Source organism: Gymnodraco acuticeps, unplaced genomic scaffold (assembly GCF_902827175.1).
Source record: "Gymnodraco acuticeps unplaced genomic scaffold, fGymAcu1.1, whole genome shotgun sequence".
NCBI lineage: Eukaryota > Metazoa > Chordata > Actinopteri > Perciformes > Bathydraconidae > Gymnodraco > Gymnodraco acuticeps.
In genome coordinates this window covers 336,948-359,608 of record NW_022990276.1, presented here as the reverse complement: position 1 = coordinate 359,608, position 22,661 = coordinate 336,948, and the positions used below count along the sequence as shown (strand labels likewise).

At 41.2% G+C, this 22,661-nt stretch overlaps 1 protein-coding gene across 1 annotated transcript in view; it reads right to left on the bottom strand.

Moving 5' to 3' along the window:
- ddr1 (discoidin domain receptor tyrosine kinase 1) overlaps positions 1 to 449 on the bottom strand; it is a 63,968-nt gene extending 63,519 nt beyond the window's left edge. Inside the window, exon 1 of the mRNA XM_034221615.1 lies at positions 111 to 449. The gene's annotated coding sequence lies outside the window, so the exon portion shown is untranslated. The remainder of the gene's footprint in view (positions 1 to 110) is intronic.
- Positions 450 to 22,661: the final 22,212 nt, after the last annotated feature.

Sequence of the window (22,661 nt, the reverse complement as noted above, 5' to 3'; positions counted from 1 at the left end):
CACACACACACAGGCAGGCAGACAGCTGGAAATATCCGCTGCAATATTATTATAGCCGCTTATTATGGAGTAAAGTGCGCGTTTTTTTAAAGGAGTTTGTCACCACTTACCTAAAAAGACACGGAGAAGTGTGCGTTGACAGCAGTCCAAACTTTCAAATGAAGTCTTTGTTAGTGGTAGTAAAGCTGTGTTTTGTCCCGAACAACACACGTCCACTTAATAATCCACACGGAACAGTTGTTGCGCTCAGTGAACGACCTCTGTGTGGGAGGAAAACTCGGAAAACAAGAAAATATTCGAAAACTGCGGCTGGAAATTAACACTGAGCTTATCTGTTACTTCACGCTTTTGGAAAAAAATGTTTTAAAACTTGTCGACAATGAGGGAGAATCTAAAGAATGAAAGCGAGACACGGACCGGGGTTCCCTGCTCCTCTCGGCCGCCTTTCTGGATCTGATCCCCGGCAGCAGCAGCAGCCTCACCACCAGGTGCTCATTAACATAACTGCACCGGCTGTGTCCAATCACAGCGCAGAGCAAGGTGTCTGATTGAATATTCCAGCAGAGCCATAGTCCAATCAGAGCTCTCGGTGGGCGGGAGCTGTGACCCTAACAACACTGTATGAAGAAATCCAGCCTTCAGGGGCGAGGGGGGAGTCTTTGTTACTGTGATTTGGGGAATATGACATATGATACAGCAGCATGCGGACTGCTTTCACCTTGTTAACCCTTTGCATGTTTGAAATAAGCCACTCAGATGTTTTAAAAGGGATTCTTTGATAATGTAAACTTGTAAACTGGCTGTTATGCCTCTCAGAATCTGGCCTAGGCTGTTTAATGTGGACCTGCAACACTGCTGCATTGGTATTTACCTCTAAAGGAAACTTTATTACAGAGTATTGGCGGTGTAACTGTATACCATTACTGCCCGGGGCTATAATGACTCAGATTGAAGGGTTTGCAGTAAAGCACAGCAATGGAGCTGGAACCAGCAGAGTTGTTGATATGGGACCCGGAGGCAAAGCAGCCGGGAAATGGGAATTCATGTTTGAAAAGAGCCATATGTGTGTATGTTAATGCTGAGTTATATCAAAGTTGAGCAAGTCACACACGCACACACTGACAAATAAAGGCTGTGCAGGAGTTGCAGTATGCGTTGGTACTTGTCTTGCTGAGAGGAGGAAAACGTTAGCTTGTGCTCAATCAGCAGCAGGCACAATAAAGCTCATTTAACACAGAGCTCCACCTTGGATAAACACAGAGGAGGAACACTGATACTCTCTCCACTCTCAACCTCTGTGAGGCAGTTCTGTCAAAAAGTTAAATATGCTTGACTGAAATAAAGTCAGCAAAGTGATTTATTTAATGATATGCCGTGGTGAAAAGACTATTGTGCTGCATTTCAGAGGAAAGGGAACGTTTCACTGCTCTACATTTTACAACTAGAAGCAGCAGATATTCTGCACGCTGAGTTCTTGCACATGTTACCCTTTAAGTACATTTGTTTGCTAACATTTCTATAACTTTAACTTGAGTTTGAATTCAGGACTTTTACTTGTAATGGAACATTTTAAAACTACAGTGTTGTTACTTTTAAGTCAATTATTTGAATACAACTTCCTCTACTGATTCCATGTTACATATAAGATGCTATTTAAACGAACACAGTTGTTTGTTCATTTGATGTGTGTTTTTATCCTATATTCACTGTAATGATATAAAAGTGGTGTACTTAATTAGTCAGAAATAATACTATAATACAAAATGCTACTGAGCTGCATGTACAGGCACACAAATACAATGCTTACTAATGATCAATTTATTCTTATTCTTCTTATTTCCACTCTAAATCTTGACTTTTTATAGTATTTTCTGCTGTAGTCAGGCCACCCTTCCTCCCACCTCACCGCTCCTCCCTCCTTCTCCCTCTTGTGTCTTTGTGTTTATAAAGACTGGACTTTCATCTGGCCTGGCCTCATTCTCTCTGCATATCATTACCATTCACAACTTTTCAATTCAGAGCTGCACCACCCCGAGCTCTCTATCTCTCTCTATCTCTCTCTCTCCTCTCTCTCTCTCTCTCTCTCTCTCTCTCTCTCTCTCTCTCTCTCTCTCTCTCTCTTTCTCTCCGTCCCCGTCTCTCTCTCTCTCTCTCTCTCTCTCTCTCTCTCTCTCTCTCTCTCTCTCTCTCTCTCTCTCTCTCTCTCTCTTTCGTCGGGGGTTTAATGCTTAAGCTGCCTGCTTCAATCTTTTGCATAAAACTAATCTTGCAGGCAGAGTTTTTTCTGTTTAGCCGATTTATTAATGTTTTCGGTTTCTCTGGAGTCTCTATTTTTTTTAAAGAATGTGATAAACAAGTAACTATCTTAAAAAAGAAATAAACAGATGAAGAAGAAATCTTTATGGGTGTTGTGAGAGTTATTATCCAGGATGCTCATTCTGATTCCCAGAAATGATGTTGCCTAATGACCGCTGTAATTGTCAGCTCTCTTTCTCCTTTCCCTTTTCTTTTTCCAGCCTTTTCAGTCGAGCACATCGTCAAACAGGCTCTGCTTTTGTTCGTTGTCCGAGCAACTGCAAATCCCTTGGCAGAAATTATGACCTTTTTCATTATTACTACCAAACACTCTGAACCTCCTCGCTCCGAGTCTTTGTGTATCTCCCTTACTCTCTGCCCAGAACTTTTTTTTAACATATCTTATCTTAAAATGTACCAGAATAGAGTTCTAGTTTCTTGTCTCTTCAGCCCCTTTGTCAACCCCCTTCTCAACTCATTCTCCCTTTAAGTGAAAACCAGCGGAGCATAAAAAGCAGGTCTGATCCTGCGAGGAATTCACTCTGAGAGGCAGAGGGGAAAAAATAACTGAGAGGGAAAGAGAGAGAAGTTCAAGTTGTATAATGTTATGAGTCAGCAAGGACAAGAAAGCACTTGAAAGGTAAAGAGAATGAAAAATAATGAGTTTCCAAAAACATCAATAGTCTGTCAAGTAGAAGAAATGAGCTTTTCAAAAGAGATAGAAGATTGATAAAAGTTATAGAACGTCTATAACTGCATTCAGCAGAAAATTACCATTTTCATCTACAGCTTCTATTCAAGAGGGATGACGGATGATCTATTGTCTGTCATTCCCACTAGGCGGCCTGAATGTATCACCTCTCTTACTTCACTTTAGTCGCAAAAAACACAAACATCTGAATTGGAAATGGAAGTGTTCAACTCAAAGACATGGTTCAACACACACGCTCACACACACACACACACACACACACACACACACACACACACACACACACACTGTCCACCCCCTGTCTGACAGCTGTGCGGGCTGCAGGGTTCAGACAACACAGATCAGTTGCAGAATGTGAAGCTTGCAGTACGTTGGGAACCGGCGTAAAACCACATACCAGGAATACTACTCTCTGAAACTTCTCCACCAGTGTCCTTTTCACTGGGAATACCCAAAAAACAATAAATGCCTCTGATTTGCGATGGTCAACGAAACCTCCACATGAAATACCTTCTTATTTCACATGCATGTGTGAGTTCAGGCTCGGGTTTGGTTTAAACATACATGCATTTATGTGTGAGAGTGTGCAGCTCATGCACCCTGTGTTCAGAGGTGGGAAGTAGTGGAGTACAAATACTTCGTTACTGTACTTAAGTACATTTTTCTGGTATCAGTACTTTACTCCACTACTTATTTTTCTGAAGACTTTTTACTTTGACTTCTTACATTTTAAACACAAATACATGTACTTTCTACTTCTTACATGTTGAACCCAAATACCTGTACTTTCTACTTCTTACATGTTGAACCCAAATACCTGTACTTTCTACTTCTTACACTTTGAACTCAAACACCTGTACTTTCTACTTCTTACACTTTGAACCCAAATACCTGTACTTTCTACTTCTTACACTTTGAACTCAAATACCTGTACTTTCTACTTCTTACACTTTGAACTCAAATACCTGTACTTTCTACTTCTTACACTTTGAACTCAAACACCTGTACTTTCTACTTCTTACATTTTAAACACAAACACCTGTACTTTCTACTTCTTACACTTTGAACTCAAATACCTGTACTTTCTACTTCTTACACTTTGAACTCAAACACCTGTACTTTCTACTTCTTACATTTTAAACACAAACACCTGTACTTTCTACTTCTTACACTTTCAACTCAAACACCTGTACTTTCTACTTCTTACATTTTAAACACAAATACCTGTACTTTCTACTTCTTACACTTTGAACTCAAATACCTGTACTTTCTACTTCTTACATTTTAAACACAAACACCTGTACTTTCTACTTCTTACACTTTGAACTCAAACACCTGTACTTTCTACTTCTTACATTTTAAACACAAATACCTGTACTTTCTACTTCTTACATGTTGAACTCAAATACCTGTACTTTCTACTTCTTACATTTTAAACACAAATACCTGTACTTTCTACTTCTTACATTTTAAACACAAATACCTGTACTTTCTACTTCTTACATGTTGAACACAAATACCTGTACTTTCTACTTCTTACATTTTGAACACAAATACCTGTACTTTCTGCTTCTTACATGTTGAACCCAAATACCTGTACTTTCTACTTCTTACATGTTGAACTCAAATACCTGTACTTTCTACTTCTTACATGTTGAACCCAAATACCTGTACTTTCTACTTCTTACATGTTGAACCCAAATACCTGAACTTTCTACTTCTTACATTTTAAACACAAATACCTGTACTTTCTACTTCTTACATGTTGAACACAAATACCTGTACTTTCTACTTCTTACATGTTGAACACAAATACCTGTACTTTCTACTTCTTACATGTTGAACCCAAATACCTGAACTTTCTACTTCTTACATGTTGAACTCAAATACCTGTACTTTCTACTTCTTACATGTTGAACTCAAATACTTGTACTTTCTACTTCTCACATTTTCCAAACAGCTGGTTCCTTTAGTCTGAATGTGTGTTTGGATTTGTGATCATTATTCTTTAGAGTCATTGCGTGCCTATTGATTTGAACACGATCCGTGTATCCATCATTTCCTGGTCTTCTCTAAAGAAGAGGGACCAATGGAAACGTTGTCATGTTGCCGTTGTTCAGCATGGAAACATTCATTAGCTAACAATGACATTATTGTTCTATTCATATAAAGGGAGGTCAGGTACTCTTTAAAACAGCTGCTAGTTATGGGTACTTTTTACTAAGTACATTTCAAAGCCTCTTTACTTTTACTTGAGTAAAGAAGTTTAGTCAGTACTTCTACTTTTACCAGAGTATTTTTAAACACGAGTATCTGTACTTCTACTTGAGTAAAGGATGTGTTTACTTTAGCCATCTCTGCCTGTGTTCCCCTCATGTCTGTTTACTGAGACTTGTCTCGGCTCTGTCAGTATCCGTGTCCCAGGCAGGTTATATGTGATTGGCCCCCGGAGAGGATCTGTGAGCGGTGGAGGTGTCAGGGGTCACGGGGTCAGCGTCTGCCCCAGGCGGGAGGGTCCTGGGTGGGGGTCAGGGTCCTCTAGTTCTCTATTTAGGTGTTCGGAAAGAGGGAAACGGTCCTGTCAGCTCCTCTCACTTTCCACAGAGCTCTCTGACTTGTTCAGTCGTCTCCGTTTTCTTCCTGTTGTTGTTGTTCTATTTTTGGCTTGTTGATTTTTTTTGTACACAAGATTAAGAGTGTATGCTAGTAGCTCTGTGACGCATTTCTCTGGCACTGCTCTTCTTTGAGCCGAAAGTCTGGGGATCTGAAAAGTTATTAGGATTCATCGTCTGGGAACCAAATGTTTGTCGAAAAAACGTTGTGGCAACACGTGTACTCAACATTTATTATTTTCTGGTAGTGCAGAGATGCTATCAAACATTAAGTCCTAAACAATTCCGTACTTGCCAGACGTTTCTCTTGCTAACTAGCCTTACTGCTGTCAAGCTACTAATTGCCTGTGGATGGAAAGCTCCTTATTCTCTCGATATACAAAGATGGCCTCCACACTTGCAAAACAAATGCTTCTTCTACTTCTGTTTTGTTCCTGGTAAATGCATGGCCGTTTGTGACTTCTACTTTATTTGTGTTCAATCAACTAGTAATCCAACCCTTAATTATAATCATTTTAACTTTGAATAATGATTGACTTTTTTGGTCGCAAAGGCTTACGGGATATGTGGCCCATTTAATAGATGTTTTCGAGTTTTAAAGTGTTGATTATTCAGACAAAAAGGGACCAATAAATACACAATTAATGTGTATGTGTTTTTAATGATCTCGCCAGAGGAAATGACTTTATTTCCCAGCATTATTACCACTCTTTGGAAACCTTTCATTGCTCATACACACAGGAAATAAACAGATTCACTTTACCATGCACTCAAGGATACTCTGTCATCTCCTGAAATAAATAAAGTGTCCCTTGTGATCACGCAGCTGGATGAAGTGTGTGAAGTTGGTAATCCATTACAAACATATGCATTGCACACTTCATGTAAATAATATCCTACTTTTAAAATGTTCTTAGCTATCATTTGGTCCTTCAACATGTATACATTTGACTTTTGAGCGCTGTTGTATTTTCTATTTTATGTTTGTTTATTTCCTACTCTTCTTATGTTCACATTATGTTCAATGCTTTGGCGAAAACATTTCCAAATGTGGGATCAATAAAGGGACCAATTATTGCTCGTACACACAGGACATGTCTTTTAAACTCAACAGATTCATTTCACCATGCACACTCACTCAAGGATACTCTGTTATTTCCTGAAATAAATCCGGTGAGTGTCCCCTGTGATCACGCAGCTGGAAGGAGTGTGTGAAGTGCGATGAGCTCAGTGTTGTCAGGGGAATGTTGGGAGGTGGGAGGGAGGTAGAGGGGAGGTGCACGGGAGATGTCGAGTGTAAGGGGGGGGTGGTGGAGTATGAGATGACCCCTCACACAGTCTGGAGTCCCTGGAGACCCTCTCAGCTGTAGCAGCGCTTGTGTCTCCTCTTCCTCTGACTCTTTTTAGGAGTCAGGTTTCCTGCCCCCCCCCTCTCCAGAAACCCCCTCTGTACACATGGACACACACATCTGACAGAGGAGCGGAGGCATGGCATTTGGGAGGCTCCTCTCCAACTGTCGCTCTCGCTTCGCATGTGCCCCTCTAGCATTTGACTTCCCCTTTTCCCTCACCCCTTCCCTAACGTCCTGATCACCTATATCTCATTACATGTAATCCATTACAAACATATGCATTGCACACTTCATGTAAATAATATCCTACTTTTAAATGTTCTTAGCTATAATTTGGCCCATTTCACACAGCTGTATTAGGTTAGTTGAAGACAATAATATTAAGTTGAACCTATTATGTTATTTATTTAAACTTGATATTATTGCTTTCTTCTAACCTAATACAGTTATGTGAAATTTGTTGACACAATACATTTAATTAAAGTCAACGTTTCAGTTTGTTCAGTGCTCCCTCCGCACCAGGCTTAGATAACATAAGATATACTTTATTGATCCTACATTGGAGACATTTCACAGCAGCATGCTAAAACGAGGCATTGCACATAATGTGAAAATAAACAAACGTAAAATATAAACATCTCAAAATAGAAAATAAAACATGCACTAAAAAGTCAAATTGACAGTAAAAGATACAAATCTGTAGACTATCCCACGAAGGGCCAAATTAAAGCTAACAACATTTAAAAGTAGGATATTATTTACATTAAGTGTGCAATGCATAGTGTGTAATGGATTACATGTAATGAGATAATGTAATCACGACACAATCAAAGGTAACTGTATTGCCTTACACAAATCAGAATACTCGGAGCAGGATTACAATTTTAAAGTACATTTAAATGAAGATCCATATATTTTATGTAGACTGCCTTGATTTTCTTTTTGGTTTCCATTTAGACCACTTTTATTCTTCTTTTCTTAAATGGAGTAGCTGGACACCCGAATTTGTAATTAATGTATTAAACTAAACCAGTATTTGTAAACTATACTACACACATATTGTTCTGCTGTCTTATATAATACACTTAAAGGTCACCTATCATGCTATTTTTAGGCAATGGCATAGGTCTCAGATATATATAAATATATTAAATACATGTCTATGAAGTGTTTTGCTCAAAATACCAAACAGATCATTCTAGCCATGCCTCATATCCCTCTGTTTCACTTCCTGTTTCAAAAGTGCTGATTTTGGGTATAAAGCTTAAAAAAATTAATTGATAAAAAAATCGAGGATACTGGTTTCCAAGCCAATATTTCAAGGATGCTACGTCATCGAGTGCCGCCGAAGGACTGTTCCAATGTCCAGCATACTTGGAATTCCACCGAGGCCGCGTCCTTGGTTTGGGGGAAATTTCGAGGCTGCACATGGGTAGACTTCGCGTCCTTAAAATCCTCACAATGCTTTGCGCACGGACCAATTTCAAAAACCCTTGCGGAGAATGGCTGAACCGACGCAGCACACATTTAAATGTAAGTATAGTGGCGTAGAACACGTGTTGGTAAATATGTTACTTTGTTACATTTGTTTGTTATCACCAAAAATGTGTTCCGTGAAAGTAAAGCAAGTTCATAATTAGATAGACATCGTGAGGTATTTATTTTCGGTACAGTTTATGTTGAAACCGTTAAGAGAGAGTGGCACACTTGTTAGCCTGTTCCATTCTTCTTCGTTTTCCGAAGCCGTGGCTTGGAAGCATACTTGCTTAGTTTCTGAAGGAAGTGACTTGGAAGTATGCGACTACCAAGCCAGCATCCTCGCGATTGAGAAACACCCACTGTCTAAACTAAATATTGCCGTGATGAAACGCCATATCATGGATTATCAAGGATTCTCTCTGAAACAGTTTGGAGCTCAAAGGCTTTCTCTCTTGCCGGTTATACCACGAGGTGAGTTCCTTTTTACTTCCTGCTTCTTCACACACATGCTCTCCAGTACAGGTTAGCTCTGAGTGTTAGCGATGCTAATGTGAACACCGACCATATTACATCCAAAACAGTCGGGCATTATTTCTGATAGCAACTTTCTGATTGGGCCGTGGGTCCACATTTCAGATATTACGTCATATCGGACGCAAATCTGGATCAGCTCCGTTGTAGCCACGTTTTTAGAGATTTGGGTACGGAGGAAAAGAGAGAGGGTTTTATTTTCTGACGCTGCGTGAGTTCCCTGACACACACGGGGACACATATTATGTATGAAAGACATCAAAAAGTGCATTTTGCATGATAGGTCCCCTTTAAGTAAAAGCCATGTTGCCCTCCCATCCCTCTCCCCACTGCCTCCCTCTCTTCCTCAATCTCTCTGCACTGCTAACAATAGAGCTTTGGGAGTTGTTCTCTGTAACTACCATCGGATATGCTCTCTGATCTTTTGTCTGTTCCTCCACCCTACTGTCTTTACCAATTACACGTTTAGCCTCTCCACACCCGGGTCTTTAGTTCAGACAGTAGTTTAACTTCGCTCAGCAGAGCCATGACAATTTGCCAGAGTCTCTGGTGTGTATGTGTGTGTGTGTCAAATGATCACTGCCAAATACCAAAAAAATAATCTGTTGCAAGTAAAAGTAAGTCCTGCATTCAAGTAAAATAACAGAAGTGTTATCAGAACCAGAAATCCTTAACTCCTCTCACAAGGAGAAATGTAAATAGCAAATGTACAGTGCAGATGAAAGAGTACACTCATATATTTATATATTGTATTTTTGGTATAATTACATTTGCACAGATTCAGTTGGGGGTCTCTGAATCTCAGTGGCGAGCCGTCAGGGCCCTCTAGGCCCTCTGTGAGGGCCTAAGATATTCTAAAAAATAATATTTGAAAACATTAAAAAAAAAAAAATTAAATTTTTTTTTTTTTTAATTTTTTTGTTGTTGTTACATTTTTCATTAGTTTTGACAAAATAACTTGATTTAATTGTATTTAAAATAACATTTCCAAATAAATAAATCCTTCTAATCTGCCTGTTCAGTTTCTGTTGGAATGTGAAGGGTTAAATGCCGTCTCTGCGAGTTATGTGAAGACGGGAGAGCTTGTTGGTCCCTCTCTAACTCAAGGAGAGAGTAATGTCAAATGACAGTACAATTGACCAATCATATCTGCCCTCTAAATGGGTGGGCTTTATTTTCGCGGACTTTATGACAAGTTCCGCCCGCTGTGAAGTCTATGCAAGAGGTGCAGTGACGCGTCCTAAAACCCGGAAGTAAGTTTCGCTCGGATTCCCTCGACAGAAAGCAACGGGATGGGGGGGGGGTCAGAGGGCCTAGGTATAAAAGTCACGGCTCGCCACTGCTGAATCTGAATATATAAAAAATAAATACTTACTGTACTTACATTTTACACTAACATATTAAATACAGAGGCAAGCACGCAATAACATCCATCCATCCATGGTAAAAATAAGTAGCAGCACAATAAAAAAGCAAGTGAATACAATAATTGAAGAAGTATCCAGTTATTATATTACCATAACATTATAGTTTAAGTACCAAAGGTAAAAGTACTTCTTACTCAAACTATTATTATTCAATTGCTGGATATTGATTATTAATGCATCAATGTGCATTGCTGCTGGATATCTTTTTCTATAATTACATGTTGATATGTTTATTTATGAGTTGCATTTCATTTGGGATTAGCTAATAATCTGAATCTAAGAATTAATTAATTGTCAAATAAATGTGAAAAGAGTAAAAAGTACAATAATGTCTCCTTAAATGTAGTCAAGTATACATTTAAAGTAGTATAAAATAAAAATACTAAAACGATACTAACGTACAGTACTTCATTACATTCCTCTGTTTATGTGTGTGTGTGTGTGTGTGTGTGTGTGTGTGTGTGTGTGTGTGTGTGTGTGTTTGTTTGGGTGTATGTGTGTGTGTTTGTGTGTGTGTGTGTGTGTGTGTGTATATTAAGACACATAATTATAGCTATCCTTTAATTATTTTAATTAATATTTAAATTGGACAAAGCCCAGTGGGATAAACAAAACTCTGATGCTCACACACACTGGAGCGGTTCTGAGAGCCTTGCCCATGGGCCTTATCGCCATGGAAACACACAGAGTCTGATCTGCCCCCCCAAACCCTCCCTCGTCTCCACGTCTGGATCTCAAACTCCCTCGAAACCCTTTCAGGCGGAGGAGGAGACACTGTAGGGGGGGGGGGTTAGAGTGCCATTGCAATCCAGTGAGAGGTGGCGCTAAAAATACCTGCTGACACATGGACTCCAACTCACAAACAGGTCACAGACAAACACAGGAGCCACTGACCAAGAGCTCTCATTCATTCAGCTCACATACACACCAATGTAACAACTCAATGACACATATGATACGATAAGATACGAAACCATACCATACCATACCTAGTATAATACGATATAATACAACACGGTACGATGTGGTAAAATACTATACGGTAAAATACGATAAGGTAAAATATGATACGATATGTTACGAAGATAAAATACGGTAAGATACGATGCGGTAAGATACGATACGGTAAGATAGGATAAGATAAGATACGAGACGAGACAGCAAGGTACGGTACCATACAATACCATACGGTACGGTACGATATAATATGATACAACTCGAAACGATGCGATATGACACGATATGATGACATATGATACAGTAAGATACGAGACGAGACGAGACAACAAGGTACGGTGCGATACCATACCATACAAAACGATACGGTGCGATACGATACATTTCGGTACGGTACGGTGCAGTAGAATACGATACAATGATATCGACATGATACAACTTTATTGTCAGATCAAGTCTGATTTTGTTCTTGCATCACGGCAGCTCTATTTGCAACAAGGACAGATATTAAAGGGGCCCTAATATGCTAATTTCCAGGTTTCATATTTGCATTTTGTGCCTTTACTACTTTGACATATTGATGACATATTATAATTATTTTCTAGAAATCCAAATCAAAAAGGAAAATAAATACATTTAAATATGTAAAGCTGACTCTATCAAGGGATAAGGTCAGTTTATTTATTTAGCACATTTAAAGGCAAACGCATTAACACACAGATCAATGAAACTGAAAATAATGAAAGAGACAGAACAAAATTAGAAAATCAAGTTTTAAAATACAGTACACTGTACAAGAACCGCAAAATATATTAATTAAATGTCTATATATTACATTATAACTGAAGATTAAAATAGGAGTTAGTATTGGCCGTGCTTTGTGTTTTGGAGAGCTTTCACCAAACAGAGAGCGGACCTTTCCCCCCTCTCAGCTCTGAACCAACAGACCCCGCTGAGACTCTGCAGGAGGAAACCGCTCCGTGTCCAACGCTCGCTGAGGAAAATATTGTTCCTCAGTTTATTGCACGATGCCATGCTGCTGGGAAATGTTGATCATCTGCTTTTCTTCCTTGCCTAATTTACAAAGCCATTAGCACCAGATATGTGTGGTGTTCACCTGTGGAGACAACATGTCTTTATACCTCCCGGTGCAGATGAGTCCATTATCTGCTCAGTTTGACCTGAAAAGACCTTTGCCAACTCAACATTTATGAAAAAAAATGCTCAATTTTGTCCTTGATCCATTAGCAGTGGTTGGAGAATAACTCAGATTGCTTTTTACTCAGGTAAACTAAGTAACAATAAAACAATCTTAATTTACACCATCACAAGTAAAACAAACTTACCTTTGAGTACAGAAGTGTAAAATGGTGATGGGAATTATGGCTCTTTGAAGGGAGCGGGATCTTCTGGCTCTGTTCCTTTCAAAAGAGCCGTTCAAAAGAGCCGTTTTTTTTAAGGGGGCGGGGTTACTAGGTTTATCTGCGAAATAATCACCAGTCATAAATAATGATAATTAAGTGGCGATGGAGATTATTTGTTGACCCTGCTTTAAAAGATATTTTGCCTTTACAAATGGTGCGCTTTATCACTGCCTGGGTTTTGGTTGAAGTGCATCCAAATGCTGCTGCGTTTTCGCGTTTGGCCCATGAAACCTACCAATCAGAGTAGGGGCGGGTCTTCACAGAATACGTTTGGGGAACAAAATGAAGCTTTTTAAAAGGCGAGTGTCCGTTGAAGCTTGCCGGCGGGCGTGTCTGAAACTCCACCAACAACCAATCACATGAATCTCCCGCCCCGGACACACAAGCATGCGGTTTGATTGGCTAGAGCTTGTACTGGCATATGATTTGATTGGCTGACGCTTCCGACGAAGCTTCAGAAGTTGAACATTGCTTAATGTTCCTCAACTGGCTCCTTTCGACGCGAAGGAGGAGCGGTTCAACTACGAGTCCCTCCCGGATGACTGAACTTCTCACCTTATCCCTAAGGGAGACGCCAGCCACCCTGCGGAGAAAACCCATCTCGGCCGCTTGTATCCGCGATCTCGTTCTTTCGGTCATGACCCATCCTTCATGACCATAGGTGAGGGTAGGAACGAAAATGGCCCGGTAGACAGAGAGCTTTGCCTTCTGGCTCAGCTCTCTTTTCGTCACAACGGTGCGGTAAAGCGACTGCAGTACCGCTCCCGCTGCTCCGATTCTCCGGCCCATCTCATGCTCCATTGTTCCCTCACTCGAGAACAAGACCCCGAGATATTTGAACTCCTTCACTTGGGGTAAGGACTCATTCCCTACTTGGAGTGGACAGTCCATCGGTTTCCTGCTGAGAACCATGGCCTCAGATTTGGAGGTGCTGATCCTCATCCCAGCCGCTTCACACTCGGTTGCGAACCGATCCAGTGAGTGCTGAAGGTCGCAGACCGATGAAGCCATTAGAACCACATCATCTGCAAAAAGCAGTGGTGCAATCCTTAGTCCACCGAACTGCAGACCCCCTCCCCCACGACTACGCCTCGAAATCCGATCCATGTATATTACAAACAAGATTGGTGACAAAGCGCAGCCCTGGCGGAGGCCAACCCTCACCGGAAATGGGTCCGATTTACTGCCGAGGACCCGGACACAGCTCTCGCTTTGGGAGTACAGAGATTGGATGGCCCTGAGTAGAGACCACCTCACCCCATACTCCCGCAGCACCTCCCACAGTAACTCCCTGGGAACTCGGTCATACGCCTTCTCCAAGTCTACAAAACACATGTACACCGGATAAGCGTACTCCCAGGCCCCCTCCAGGATCCTTGCGAGAGTAAAAAGCTTATCCGTCGTTCCACGACCAGGACGGAATCCGCATTGTTCCTCCTCAATCTGAGGTTCGACAATCGGCCTGACCCTACTTTCGACTACCTTAGAGTAAACTTTCCCGGGGAGGCTGAGTAGTGTGATGCCTCTGTAATTGGCACACACCCTCTGATCCCCCTTTTTGAAAAGGGGAACCACCACCCCGGTCTGCCACTCCTTCGGTACTGTTTCCGACTTCCACGCAACGTTGATGAGACGTGTCAACCATGACAGTCCCTCAACACCCAGAGCCTTCAGCATTTCTGGGCGGATCTCATTCACCCCCGGGGCTTTGCCACTGTGGAATTGTTTGACGACCTCAGTGACCTCCCCCCGGGAGATTGGTGTTGATCCCCCGTCATACTCCAGCTCTGCCTCTAACATAGAGGGCGGAGTTGTCGGGTTCAGGAGTTCCTCAAAGTGTTCCTTCCAACGCCCTAACACTCCATTAGTTGAGGTCAACAACGTCCCATCCTTACTGTACACAGCTTGGATGGTTCCCTGCTTCCCCTCCTGAGGTGTCGGACAGTTTTCCAGAACAACTTTGGTGCTGCCCGAAAGTCCTTTTCCATGTCTTCTCCGAACTTCTCCCACACCCACTGCTTTGCCTCGGCCATGGCTGAGGCTGCTGCCCTTCAGGCCTGTCGGTACCTTGCAACTGCCTCGGGAGTCCCCCGGGATAACAAATCCCTGAAGGCCTCCTTCTTCAGTCGGACGGCTTCCCTGACCACCGGTGTCCACCAGGAGGTTCGAGGGCTACCGCCCCTTGAGGCACCTAAGACCTTGAGACCACAGCTCCCCGCCGCGGCTTCGGCACTAGAGGCTTTGAACACCGACCACTCTGGTTCAATGTCCACAACCTCCACAGGAATGCCCGAAAAGCTCCGCCGAAGGTGTGAGTTGAAGGCCTCCTGAACTTGGGCCTCCTCCAGACGTTCCCAGTTCACCCGAACTACACGTTTGGGCTTACCAGGTCTATCCAGAGGCTTCCCCCGCCGCTCGACCCAACTCACTACCAGATGGTGATCAGTTGACAACTCCGCCCCTCTCTTTACCCGAGTGTCCAAAACATACGGCCTCAGGTCCGATGATATGATAACGAAATCGATCATGGACCTTCTGCCTAGGGTGCTCTGGTACCACGTACACTTATGAGCATCCTTATGTTCGAACATGGTGTTTATTATGGCCAATCCATGACTAGCACAGAAGTCCAGTAACAAACCACCACTCCGGTTCAGATCAGGGGGACCGTTCCTCCCAATCACCCCCCTCCAAGTGTCTCCATCATTGCCTACATGTGCGTTGAAGTCTCCCAGCAAGATTAAAGAGTCCCCTTCAGGAGCCCCATACAGGACTCTTTCCAGGGTCTCCAAGAAGGCCGTATACTCTGAACTGCTGTTTGGTGCATAAGCACACACAACAGTCAGAGTTTTCCCCCCCATAACCCTCAGGCGTAGGGAGGCGACCCTCTCATCCACTGGGGTAAACTCCAACAACGAAGCACCCAACCGGGGACTTGTGAGTATCCCCACACCCGCCCGGCGCCTCACACCTTGAGCAACTCCGGAGAAGAATAGAGTCCAACCCCTATCCAGAAGTAAGGTTCCAGAGCCGACGCTGTGCGTAGAGGTGAGTCCAACCAGATCCAACTGGTAACGCTCCACCTCCCGCACAAGCTCCGGCTCCTTCCCCCCCAGAGAGGTGACGTTCCATGTCCCCAAAGCCAGCTTCTGACGCCCGGGTCTGGTCCGTGGAGACCCTCTGCTTTCACTGCCACCCTTCTGGCAGCGCACCCGACCCCATCGCTGTTTCCCGTAGCTGGTGGGCCCGCGGGACGGAGAAGCGGAGGTGTTGCCCACGTTGCCTTTTCGGCTGTGCCCGGCCGGGCTCCGTGGCAAGCCCGGCCACCAGACGCTCACCGACGAGTCCTCCTTCTGGGCCTGGCTCCAGAAGGGGACCCCGGGCTTCCTCCGGGCCGGGTATCCTCACTTCCTGTGTCGTCTTTCATGAGGTCTTTTGAACCAATCTTAGTCTGGCCCCTTGCCTGAGACCAATTTGCCATGGGAGACCCTACCAGGATCACAAGGTTCCAGACAACACAGCCCCCAGGTTCATCAGGGCACACAAACCTCTCTACCATGGTAAGGTGCTGGTTTTTCAGAGAGGATCAACTACTTAATATATATTATTTTTAAAAGTTTAATGCATAAGTGTTCCCAAAGGGTCATTGTGAAATGTATCCAAGAAATGATTTGGACTTTTCTGCAATCTTTTTATATCATGAAAATGATGGATCATTTTACCTCTCTACGTATTTAGGCGACATATTAATATTTCCCAACCAGATTTATTTGTTGTTGAAGGAAGCCAAATGACTTTGAGAGACAGTTTAATCTTTTACAATTTGTCTTCTTTTATAAACTCGTGACACCTTAGGTGCAATCTTAATCTGAGAAGTAACATGTTAAGTATAAAGATAAGATACATATAACGAATAAAATATATGTATTTCAGACTGAAATATAGAGAAAATAAAGGAATTACAAGTAAAGTAAAAGTACTAATGTTTTGCACTTGAGGAAATGTATTTAGTTACTTTCCACGGTTGCAGGTGATCAACATGAGAAGAAGCCGAGGAGGCAGGAAAGGCAACTGCCCAAGGTGTGTGTGTGTGTGTGTGTGTGTGTGTGTGTGTGTGTGTGTGTGTGTGTGTGTGTGTGTGTGTGTGTGTGGTGTGTGTGGGTGTGTGTGTGTGTGTGTGTGTGTGGTGTGTGTGTGTGTGTGTGTGTGTGTGGTGTGTGTGTGTGTGTGTGTGTGTGTGTGGTCAAAATTGAAAACTGATCCGTGATCTGTCAAAGCGACAGAAGGCCTGATCAGTGGTGGAAACTGACCGTGTATCGTAACTCAAACACAGAGACCACTACCACATAACTACACGTTTAGGGTATTTTTGACACTTCAAACTTCTGCCCCACTACATTTCAGAGGGAGATGTTGTACTTCTTAATCCAAATCATTCATTTAACATGTGGGATTTAATTTACAATAATTAATTAAATACAATATAATGTATTATTAAAGAATAAACCAACCATGTTACCGCTGCTGCAACAATTAATCAATGCATTGACATTATTGAAAACATGTATTTTCTCTTTTTTTAATTTACATTAAACCTTATTTCTTTGGATTTTGGACTAACAACATAGGATATTTAAAAACTTTCCCTTGGATTTACAGATATAAGAAGGTCATTTCTGATAATTAATAGACCAAACGATTAATTAATATATCAAATAATTGTTAGTTGCAGCCCTTAAAATGTCTATAATCTGTCAGCGGTTCCACAAAAAGGGCGATTTAACCTCTGAACGTCTCTAAATGTATATTGTGACTCTTTGGAGCGATTCAACCCCTCGATGGGAACCACAGGACCTGCCTGTACATAACATTACATTACATGTTACTTGTTAGACGCTTTTATCCAAAGCGACTTACATACTCAATACTATGGACAATCACCACAAGAACAATTTGGGGTCTCAGGGACACAACGACATGCTGACAGCAGAGGGGTTCGAACCTGTGACCCCCCTGATCCGAACGCCAACGCACAACCCACTGCGCCACACGCCTCCTGCACATAACGCAATGAGCTCCACCTCGTCCAGCTGCAACACTAAAATGCTGCTTATGCATCGTTACAGTAATGCTAACAATCCAATAATGAAATATGCAATAAGTCACAGGGGACATCTTAGCAACAAACGAGCCATAGATTTATCTGATTACACTGCTATTACTTTCCCTGGAGTAAAACATCTGAATACTTCATCCTCTGCTGACCCTCTGGATCATCTGTGACCCACCTTTACTGATGGTGATAAAAATGAAGGTGCTATCAGGTAACACGTACTGCACATTCATTTGAATAACTCAATCAGCTGGGTGCACCTGACTATTAACTGCAGCACAGAGAGGCTGGCTTTGATAGCCCTCTAGTGACCACAGAGGTGTAGCTGCCAGCTGAAAAGTGGAACTGTAACTTATTATAATGAGACTTTCTGCAGTTTGGTTGTTTTTGAAAAGCCAGCTGGGACGTTTCATTGTGGTGTTTTCTCTTTAAAGGAAACACCAACACACCAGAGGCTGTTATTGCTCTTGACAATGATGTTTTCTACAAATTCCCACACACTCCCATACGTCGTGTGTGTGTGTGTGTGTGTGTGTGTGTGTGTGTGTGTGTGTGTGTGTGTGTGTGTGTGTGTGTGTGTGTGTGTGTGTGTGTGTGTGTGTGTGTGAAGCGCCCAGGGGATCCTAATAAAGCAGAGTAATGATTTAGTCTGCTCTGCTTATGCTCAGACTCTCTTATGAAGCCATTTCATTACACTTTGGTCTCGCCCAAATGTTAGCCGGGGTCAAATACGGAGCAAAAGCAGGGCAAATAAGAGTGTGTGTGTGTGTGTGGGGGTGTCAGAGACCCCACAACAACCTGGTTGCGTCATGTGAAAGCTTCCCCAAGAAGGAAAATAAAACACTGGAACCACATGGGCATGTTAGGCATGACCACTGCTGGCAGTTCATACATTTAACACAGCAGATTTTAATTAACACTTCTGAGATGTATGGTGTCGTGCTCCAATAAATCTGGGGTCTTTGTCTCGCTGTAATTACTGCCATGCAGGTTTGAGGGCCACAACATATAGGTCGAGCTCTAGCTGGGGAAATTAAGCAGCTCATGACTCCGGCTGCAAAACAAAAAGGGAAATCATTCCAGATGATTCCTCTCTTCCCCCCTCGGAGTTTATCTAGTCAGCAAAAGGCATCCGGGAGTATACAAGTTGGCATTGAATCCAAATGATGCAAGATAAAGCGGGGGATTTCCAACCACTTCCATCCCGTAAATAATGATTGTGGCAATCCTCAGTGGTGATTATCATCACACTCACTCATGCACGGTGCCCATTGGGTCACGATAAACATAATTGGATAATAGCTGCAGCCAGATTGACTCTGACAGGAGGATTGGAGAGGCGTCAGGAGTGTGAAGAACTTGACACACGCTGTCAAAACAGTCATTCCATATAGCGGCTTTATATGCAGACTACTCACACGAGACGTAAATCACAGGGGTATGTTTCACATTTTTAACACATGACGATGGAAATCCTTCTATTAGTTGGACGAGGTGATAATTGATTCCATATGTTTCAGGGAGTAGCAGTGCAGTGGACAATGCTTAACGTTTTTTTTATTGTTTGAGCAAATTTCTTCCTCTAATCCCCAATTTCCATTTGATAATCCATCAAATGGAAATTGTAAGTGCTTTGATAAACAAACATTTTGAATGAAAGCAATCTCGTTTTTGTCCCACTGTGACTGCAGCATCTTTTTCTCCTGGTTACTCGTCTTATAAAACATTTGATCATTTGAAATAACCATTTTCAACATGATGCACACTGGCCAGTAGTGGATGAAGTACTCAGTTCATATACTTCATTAATACGGCATTATTAATTAAGTAAATGAATGGCATGCAATGATCTGTTGTTCGAGCCAACACTTCAGACATGTTGTATCAGAGCTATAATATTATGTTGAAAAAGAGTATAATAATGAACATGTAAGCTTTCTAATTAAATAAGTTATGAGGATTTTGTGTGGGTACATTTGAATGTATATCTAGATATCTGGTTAAAATATCACCCAACTGGAAATGTACCAAAGAAAAAAAGGCTTTAATAAGGTCTCAGTATGTTGCCGTATCTTCAGCGGATCTCATCGCAGTAATGATCTGTCTTTAGAGAAAGGAAGTCTCTTTACTAATTACAAGACAGCACTAACATCTCCATGAGAATACATTCATTACTGTCTGATCGGCATTCAGGAAAACTGCAGTGAGTCTGACAAAGGTCCTCAAAACAAGCCGTGCACTTTGATCGCAATCTCTCACATTTAGTCAAAACATTTACAGGGAACGTCGACAATGTCATGTTGCCAGTTAAATTGTTCACATTTGATCAGAGGTGGGAAGTAACTAAGTACATTACACAATACCATTTTGAGATACTTGTACTTTACTTGAGTATTTCTATTGTTTGCTAGTTTGAACTTCTTCTCCACTACATTTCAGAGGTTTAATCGTGTACTTTTACTCCACTACATGTATTTAATACCTTTAGTTACTTTGCAGATGTGGATGAATGATGTGAATTATAATCAAGTGTTAAATCAGACTTTAGTTCCACCTGGAGTGAATCCACAAGCTACCCTGCAGTATACAAAGTCCTTCAAACTAGCTGCACCTTTACCAGCTTTGAGAACACTTTCATGATCAATCATTATAAAACACATCATGTATATTATTCTGAAATGAACCAATCTGCACAACGACTACTTTTACTGTCGCTACTTTCACTATATTTTGATGAGAATACTTGTACTTTTACTTGAGGAACATTTTGAATGCAGGACTTGTACTTGTAACAGAGTATTCCTACACTCTGGTGCTTCTACTTTTACTCAAGTACAAGATCTGAGTACTTCTACTTTTACTCAAGTACAAGATCTGAGTACTTCTGCTTTTACTCAAGTACAAGATCTGAGTACTTCTACTTTTACTCAAGTACAAGATCTGAGTACTTCTACTTTTACTCAAGTACAAGATCTGAGTACTTCTACTTTTACTCAAGTACAATATCTGAGTACTTCTGCTTTTACTCAAGTACAAGATCTGAGTACTTCTACTTTTACTCAAGTACAAGATCTGAGTACTTCTACTTTTACTCAAGTACAAGATCTGAGTACTTCTACTTTTACTCAAGTACAAGATCAGAGTACTTCTGCTTTTACTCAAGTACAAGATCTGAGTACTTATACTTTTACTCAAGTACAAGATCTGAGTACTTCTGCTTTTACTCAAGTACAAGATCTGAGTACTTCTACTTTTACTCAAGTACAATATCTGAGTACTTCTGCTTTTACTCAAGTACAAGATCTGAGTACTTCTACTTTTACTCAAGTACAAGATCTGAGTACTTCTACTTTTACTCAAGTACAAGATCTGAGTACTTCTACTTTTACTCAAGTACAATATCTGAGTACTTCTGCTTTTACTCAAGTACAAGATCTGAGTACTTATACTTTTACTCAAGTACAAGATCTGAGTACTTCTGCTTTTACTCAAGTACAAGATCTGAGTACTTCTACTTTTACTCAAGTACAAGATCTGAGTACTTCTACTTTTACTAAGTACAAGATCTGAGTACTTCTACTTTTACTCAAGTGCAAGATCTGAGTACTTCTACTTTTACTCAAGTACAAGATCTGAGTACTTCTACTTTTACTCAAGTGCAAGATCTGAGTACTTCTACTTTTACTAAGTACAAGATCTGAGTACTTCTACTTTTACTAAGTACAAGATCTGAGTACTTCTACTTTTACTCAAGTGCAAGATCTGAGTACTTCTACTTTTACTCAAGTACAAGATCTGAGTACTTCTGCTTTTACTCAAGTACAAGATCTGAGTACTTCTACTTTTACTCAAGTACAAGATCTGAGTACTTCTACTTTGACTAAGTACAAGATCTGAGTACTTCTACTTTTACTCAAGTGCAAGATCTGAGTACTTCTACTTTTACTCAAGTACAAGATCAGAGTACTTCTACTTTTACTCAAGTACAAGATCAGAGTACTTCTGCTTTTACTCAAGTACAAGATCTGAGTACTTCTACTTTTACTCAAGTACAAGATCTGAGTACTTCTACTTTACTCAAGTGCAAGATCTGAGTACTTCTACTTTTACTCAAGTACAAGATCTGAGTACTTCTACTTTTACTCAAGTACAAGATCTGAGTACTTCTACTTTTACTCAAGTGCAAGATCTGAGTACTTCTACTTTTACTAAGTACAAGATCAGAGTACTTCTGCTTTTACTCAAGTACAAGATCTGAGTACTTCTACTTTTACTCAAGTGCAAGATCTGAGTACTTCTACTTTTACTCAAGTACAAGATCTGAGTACTTCTACTTTTACTAAGTACAAGATCAGAGTACTTCTGCTTTTACTCAAGTACAAGATCTGAGTACTTCTACTTTTACTCAAGTGCAAGATCTGAGTACTTCTACTTTTACTCAAGTACAAGATCTGAGTACTTCTACTTTTACTCAAGTGCAAGATCAGAGTACTTCTACTTTTACTCAAGTGCAAGATCTGAGTACTTCTACTCAAGTACAAGATCTGAGTTCTTCTACTTTTACTCAAGTGCAAGATCTGAGTACTTCTACTCAAGTACAAGATCTGAGTTCTTCTACTTTTACTCAAGTACAAGATCTGAGTACTTCTACTCAAGTACAAGATCTGAGTACTTCTACTTTTACTCAAGTGCAAGATCTGAGTACTTCTACTTTTACTCAAGTACAAGATCTGAGTACTTCTACTTTTACTCAAGTGCA